This window comes from Nothoprocta perdicaria, unplaced genomic scaffold, assembly GCF_003342845.1.
Source record: "Nothoprocta perdicaria isolate Ctin4 unplaced genomic scaffold, notPer1 scaffold_13, whole genome shotgun sequence".
NCBI lineage: Eukaryota > Metazoa > Chordata > Aves > Tinamiformes > Tinamidae > Nothoprocta > Nothoprocta perdicaria.
In genome coordinates, this window is record NW_020454427.1 from 3413679 (window position 1) to 3421589 (window position 7911).

Below are 7911 nucleotides of genomic sequence, written 5' to 3' on the forward strand. Positions count from 1 at the left end.
ATTTCTAAAAGATGAACAAACTTCTAATAATGAGGAAGGAAGGGCTGAGATCCGCAGACACAAACCCACTGCCAGCTGGGTCTTGTCTGGGTGGAGGGAGCAGGAGGAGGGAGGGTGCTAGGAGAGAAAGGGGGGAAAAAACAGATTAACAAATGACATATGGAAGGAAAATGCTTAAAATTTACCCATGGAGAGAAAAAAAAATCCAAAAAACAAGTGTGTTTCTCTACCTGAATGCCATGCACAGACCTTGCAGCTTTCGTGGGCCAGTGTTGGGAAGAGCCTGTGGGCGTCCTTGGCCTCACCTCTGCTTTCAGCTCCCACAGAGGCCGTGGAGGAGCCATGTGGTGATTTACTGCGGCACGAGGGAGCTGTTCAAAYAGGAGCTAAATCCATAATTGACATCTGTATGAAATATTAAGCAAACCATTAGCGTCTCTGAGCAGGTTGCTCACATGATGCCTCGGTCTGCACCGGATCATGTCTCTGTGGTGACATGTCAGGTTCTGGCTTGTAGAGAGTGAAAAAGCAAAAATGACAACTCGCTGGAGACAGTTTCAGAAAAAGTATTTAAGTAGATAAATATAAGAAAAAAAAAGATTTAATACAACTGTTACATAGATGTTTCTGACATTCTTATAACAAAGTTTGCGTAAAGAAAATGCCATCTGCAGTGATATGCCCTTGATGATAATAAACACGGAGATTTCAGAGATGGTTAAATGGAAAAGGGTTAAATGGCAGCTGGAGCAGTAGTGTGGGGAGGTGCCATCTGTTTGTGCCTGGATTAGAAGGGCTGATCCCTATATGTAAGGGGCTATAGGGTGCCTGTGTAGCATCCTGATGTGGAGGAAAAGCAAGAGCAGGGAAAACAGCAGCTGTCCCTAAATGCACCAAGGAATGCCACAACTACAAAAAAATATCAAATAGAGCTAGGGTAAAAAAAAAGAAAAAAAATACGGGAAAGGAGCAAAAAGTATGAATATGAATTTTAAGGCAGTATATTTCCTTCTATAAATTGGCCAAGAACCTACACATGGAACCACAAGAAGTTTCCCACTGACTCTTTTTTTTTTTTTTWAACAGAGAACTAAAAGCTCAACAAATAAATGTAGTTTCACTGCAGTCTAGACTAAAGACCCTGTGCAGCCCAAGGGGATTAACTGGATAATCAGAAGCATTTTGTGGTTTCTGCTGTTCCCAGAGACCAGAACTAGAGACAGAAGAAAATCTGAGATGGCAAAGACGCCAATCTGGACAAAAGAAACAAAAACACAAAACTCCCGTGGAAAATGATGACTTTCCCATATCCAGCTAGAGGCCAATTGGAAGTAGCTAAGTATTGTGAAAGACAAAATACAAATACAGGATGTGCAGCTATGATTAAAATTCTTTTGTTTCTTTGTAGGAAGAACTCAGAACAGTGCTCATTTAAGTAACTTTTACATATTGACACAGTACATTTTTTTGAATTTATTAAAATCATTTATTAAGATCATATATGATGCAATATACACTTGATAAGTACATTTAGAATGACAATGTGAAAACTAGCTTGTGCTGTAATTGTGTAAATATTTTGAAAGGTAACATTAGAGACAAGATCTGGTTCACTATGTGGCTGGAGTGCAGAAGTTTGTAGGGTCTCACTGATTTGAGGTTTTTTTGAAGGAAAATTAGCTCTCTGGGTAGCACTGCCTTTAAAATGCCTGGCTTACAAATAATTTCTCAGAACTTTTAGTTACATATTAGGTGAATTGAGTATTCAAACCAAGCTGTGCACATCTCCATATCAAACCTAACATTCAAATCTCTGGGATTTATAGGTGTAGGGATTTATAGGTATAGGTCACTGCTGACTGATTGAATCAACTCGTGTTCTGAGTTGCTCATTGTAAGACACAGTCCTAATCAAAAATTACATATAAGAATGTCCCTAAACATCCCTCTCCTGCTCGGCAGAGACAGAGGGAGCGATTTATGGGAGTATGGATGTGCTGGGTCGGGAAGAGGCGGTATAGATGCTAACCTGCCCTGGGAAGCATGGGCAAGGGTGTCTGGAGACCTTGTACGAGCAGCCCTGCACTGCCCGCTCCGTGGGGTGCCGGCTCCGCGTGGCTCCGTGGGGCGCCTGGGTGATGCTTGGCATTTGGATGGCATTCCCAAAGCCCTTTCCAGGCACGGAGCAGAAGATGACCCCGAGACAAGATTGCAGAGCATGGACTAATCCTCCTAATGACGAGGCAGAACCATCCTCTCATAGACTAAGTAGTACCATATGATGAACTTCACTAAGGCCATTAATAATAATACAGCTTTTAAATTGCTTTTAAGTCTTAAATATATAAGGCATTAGCAAGGGAGCTGATAGCTCTAGTTTAGTAGAAAAAACAGCTTCAGAAAGGTGTCAGTTTTGATAATAAACCCCTGTTTATTTACTATCACTTTCCGGGCTCACAGACTCCCAGAGCTGCATGTGATACTGATTGCTCGAGAAGAGGAAGGGCTGCCCTGTGGTCTAGCTATGAGGTTCATCAACCAAAGAACCCTCATGTCTTTAAAATGAAATGCTCTTTTATTGTCCTGCCTGTGATTATATTAACATTGAGTGCATGTATTGAATACATACTAGTAATTAGTTATATTATTTATATTACCTATAAATACAGGTAATCTGGCAATACTGATACATACTGCAATAATGGTAATACATATTAAGACCATTTAAAACCTTCCTAAATTGTCTCTCCACTCAGCAGAATACAAGAAAGAAAAGCTTCAATTTGCCACTAGGTGTCAGTCACTGTATTTCTTAGGCTAATATGACCTATTTGCAGAAGAAAATACAGAGAAAAAGGCGGATGTAGAACTGCTCTAAAAATAGTTATTTTGGTGACTACCAACCAAAAGTATTTTGAAAGACTGAGACTTAACGGATGACTCGGTATTTTAATTGTACCTCTGTGTTTTCTTACTTGCTTTACATTTTCATTTAACAACAGACAAGAAAAAAATTGCTTCAAGCACCAAGCCTGCTACAGCCAAGCCATGAGCAAGAAAATCCATGGAAAACAGAAAGTAGGAAGAAGGAGAAGGGGCTGTTGTTAAAACAGGACAACTCAGCTCTCGCTTGACTCTCTACCCCAGATAGATACATAATCATATGTTTAATACAACCCCCACTTCAGCAGTCCCTGGGAACAGGCTCATTCTGTCCTTCTTGTCATTCTTCTGCTAGGACATGAGTCCCAGGAGATGATGTGCAATCGTTCCCTCCAAATCTTTTTATTTATGATGTTACCTTTATTTAATGTCTATATGGTGGGTACTTTGGAAGTGCAAGCACTCCCCTTTGTTTTCCATGCATGTCCAGCTCGCTCCTGAGAAACCATCCTTGAGTGTCCCCTCCTTGCTGGGCATCTCCGTGCCCATGGACCACTGGTTTCACCATGGGAATTACGGCTTTCCATTGGGGCTGTGGAGCAAGGTAAGCAAATCTGCTCCCTGCAGAGGTCCTTGGGGCATCACCGTCTCCTGCTGCAAGGCTGCAACAGCAACAGTTGCAATGGGTTGGCTGCTGCAGCGTCTTCTGCAAGGAGGGCTGGTGGTGCCTGCAACGAGTTTTGCAGGGGCTCAGGCCTCCCGGAGGAGGAGCTGAGGGGCGAGAGGTGAAGGCAGAATGAGAGCAGCATCACTGCAGGAATTACTTCCTTACAAGCAGTGTCGGTAGTCAATTCTTTGGTAAAATATGGGGTGTAAAGTGACTGAAAGCGCCACATATATTTTTTAATTCCCAGTTTGTGACAAATTGCTGTATTTTCTCTTTTTTTATTTTTTTTTTCTCCAGGGTATTTAGCATGCTTTAAACCAGGTTTGTCAGCTTCGAGGTGTCAAAACTTGTTCCTGTGATTGGCGTGCGATACTGCGGTGGTTTTTCAGATATTTTGCTCTTATTCCAAAATCTTTACATTTGGCTACTCCTACCCCCAAAATGGGGGTTCATAGCACTTCTGTTTCATCTCCTGTCTATCAGGAGTAATTTGATTTAGAAACGCTTTGGAGCTGTGCACAGACAAGAAGCGGCTCAAAGGCAGCCTCCCCCTCAGCCTGGCTCCCGAATCCCGCAGCGGCTCCCTGGGCTCCAGGGACGTGCACAGAGCCCGGGGCGATCAAACCACGCAGCGCTTACCGAGTAATGACAGCAAGGAGCTCACGGGGGCTGCCTTGCTGCATGCAGCAGCAGAGAGAGCAGCACGAGAAACAGTATATTGAGAAAATACGCCTGCCTTCAAGCTTTGCAATAAAAAAAGAAAACCAAAACAAACACTATTTACCCACTGGATTGCGAGCGTTAATGATATATATTGCAAATAACTTCTTTAAGGAAGTTGGCAGCTTTTCCAGAAGCCAGTTTTCTGGCTTTTCCAGAAATTGGCTGGTGCGCCCTGAGGCAACTTGATCCAATTTTGAATCCTTTTTTTTCTTCCCTAGGCTCTATTTCTAGTAGGGTATCTACCTAGAAGAGTATATATTTAAATATGAGCATTAGTTAGGCTCATTATAAGCCGGAAGGGAGACAAGAGCAAGCGTAACTTTCCCAGACTCCCGGTTCAGGCGCTTAGCTAGGAGCTAGGAGACCTCTGCTTTTGTGCTTGTTTAAGGTCATTTTTAATAGGCCTCTAAGCACATCTTAAAAGTATTTTCTGAGGCCTCTGAAGCCAAATTAGGGAGCCTGAAGACCAAGCACTGGGCTGTGTTAATGCTCCCGGCTTCAGAGCTCGGTTCTGGAATTTCTAAGTGGTTGTGACCCCTTCTAGGTGCGGGTTATTTCCACTTTAATCACCTGCCTTCCCTTGTGTTATTGCATGGAGGTGGGCTGTCCTCAGGGAAGGGGAAGAGGTAGTTCTTGCTATGGGAGCAAGGGCAATTGCAGTATGGCAGCAGCTCACACAGGGAGCAATACTGGCATTTTGCATTGGATGCATTACGTGTGTGCTGTAGGTACACAGTGGGAGGGAGGGAGAGCTGCTGTTATCCAAACATTACCACCTTAACACACCCCTCTTCCCTTCTAAGAAGGTCTAATAAGGCTTTAAAAACTATTTTTCTACACATGCACAAAGCAATTTTCACTGCTGTTAACTGCTGGTGAGCAAAATTCTTCACGGGTAGTAAARTTTTACCATTTTCTTGTTTCTACTCAAGTATTGCTGTTAATGTGGACTAGGCTTTGTAGGTTCTTGCAGCTGGGATATTCAAAAGTAATATTCCAAAGTAATTAGGATTATGATTAGTATTATCATTACTTTAGGCTTTATTATTGAGCTAGGAGTGCTAGTCAATAGATGAAATGCATGAAAAAGGCATCAGTAAGAATTTTATTAGTTTATTATGATGTTAGTCAGGACTGTCTACTTCAGAAATATTAAGGGAAAAGACTGCAAAAATCCCTAAAACCTTTTTCTTTAACATTCCAATCTAAAAAAAAAAAAAAAAAAAAAAAAAAAAAAAAAACACTGTCCTATAGATAGGTTAAAAATAAATATGTGTTATGTCGAGATTCTGTAGCATTGCCGTGATGCTGGCAGTGATAGTAGAAATAGAGCACGTACTGCGAAAATGAAGATTTTAATGCCTTCGTGATTCTCTTTAGATGTTTAAATGGACTACTTAAAATGTGCTGTTATGTGCAATTTTCCCCAGTGGCAGGGGGAAGAAAACGGCACCTTGGAAGTTTGCTRCCCACATCATCAGTCTTGCTGAAGGCTCCAGGCTCAGCCAGCAAYGTTCCTGGCTGCTGCTCTGGTTCTGCCTCTCGTGCTCGCAGTGCTTCCCTTAGGAAAACAGGAGAGCCTCCCAGTGCCCAGGTAACCTCCCCATGCCCGTCTTCATGCTCTGTGCTCCGGGGTGGAGGCGTCGCTTCATCCCATCTGAACAAATGCCAGGCAAAGGCTCCTTCCACGACTTCCAAGATAATCTAAAGAATGGCTTTGTAGTCAATAATAATAAAAAATCTGTTATAAATAAATAATAAATAAATAATAAATAAATAATAAAAACTGTTTCTTATGGGCAAGGCAAGGTTACCCAGCACACACAGGTGAAAACTGGGGCCCGTAAATCCCATAATCACATCAAAAAAGGAAGGGTGGCTTCTGGTCCACTGCAGCTTGGGCAGGAATCATTTCAAGATTTTACCCAGCGCAACTTTAAATGACTTACGCGCTTGTTGGTTCTCAGGGAGAGATTGTCCCACAGCCTCAAAGACCTCTTGCTGTGTGGAAAAATGCCTTTTCCTTTCTTTCTGCCTCAGATTTTCCATTAACAAATTTTTATCCCAAAGTGTACACCCACACAGCCCGTTTGAACTCTTCTTCTGTGTTTTTATGACCTTCCAGTGCTAGCAGACATTTACTACATCCCTCTTGTCTACTGGCCAGATTATGCGCATTGAAACTTCCTATATAAATGCATCCCTTCAGTGCCTTAATCTCTTTTGGTGGATTTTTTCCCCTCCTTTGAATATTTTCTCATCCTCTCTGCTCTTTACAGTCTCTGGYCTCCATCTGGAGATTCGTTTCTTGAGAGGGCTCCGGAAGCCTCAGGCAATACAGGAAAAGTCTCGTAGGATGGTGGGGAAGGAGGGCGAGGGAGGAAGCCCCAAGTGTCTGGCCTCGGGCTCCTTGTAAAAGCACAAATTCACAACAGTTCTGCACCAGTATTAATAGCAAAAACGGCACTGCATGTTCACCTTCTGTGTTATACTAGTCACATTTTAGATGTTGATAATTTTTCTTGCTAGAGAATACAAACAGCTTGGGCTGGCACACAAGAAATATATGAATATAGTTTTTGGAGGTGCTCTGTGTTTCCTTATATAAWGGCTGCAGTCGATGGCTGTACTGTTATATACTGGTATGACGGCACCAAGTAAATTAGCATTTTGTGCTTGCAAATGTATTGTTKTGTAAAACTAAACCATTATTTTGATTTCATGGTGTTGTAGGACACCACTTAGAGCACTTGGAGGGAAAAGCAGTGTGAAACACTTAATTTCTGCATGTCCCATGTGGAAATATCTACCTGCCTGTAGCCTGACTCAAGAATACTATTTTCTTTTCAACTACCTCGTGGCAGAAAATCATATATATTTATATGCTAGTTCTTGTCCTCTCCCAGGCCTCATACCAGACTGCAGAGCTGCTGTTTGGAATGGTTTCTAAATCTTATTTTTCTAGCCTGTCAGTGACGTTGCCTTCAGGTCCTTAAGATGAAGGCCACCAATTACTTATGCCTGTGTAAACAGCTAATAGTAGAGTGTAATACATGCAGCATGACAGGACAAGATGACTCTTTCCATTTGAATGTGCTGGAAGGCAGTAGTGAATTTCAGCACTACTTAGGCATAGGGCAGGCGGGACTCATGCCGAAGTGGGGACATGATGCAGGCAGCTAAACACATCCACGAGAGGTCAGAACTGAACAGGATCCAGAKCCAGCCTTTGCTCCCAATTCAGCGAGGGCGCGTCCGAGCAGGAGGCAGCTCCGCCGGGAGACACTGATAAGGAATACGGGCACCGCACTTGAACTGCACTGTCCAACTACAACACGGACACCTGCAAAGGAAGAAGATGCCAAGAGAACAGGCTTTGAAGTTATTTTCTACGAGCCAAAATTAACTTCCGCTTTAGAAATATTTAGAAGAAGTGATTCGAAAGTAACCCAAAACAAACCTTGAAAGGTCTGAATAGTGTGTGTGCAATGACATTCTCAAAAMTCCAAATAAAACCTTGATTACAGGGAGAGAAAAATTACCTCTAGTTCTGCTTGTTCTAAGGGCCCAATCTGTGAACAAATCTGGGATATTTTTCATCATGAAGATGTTTTACTCTCAGTATTAACTTAGAGAGA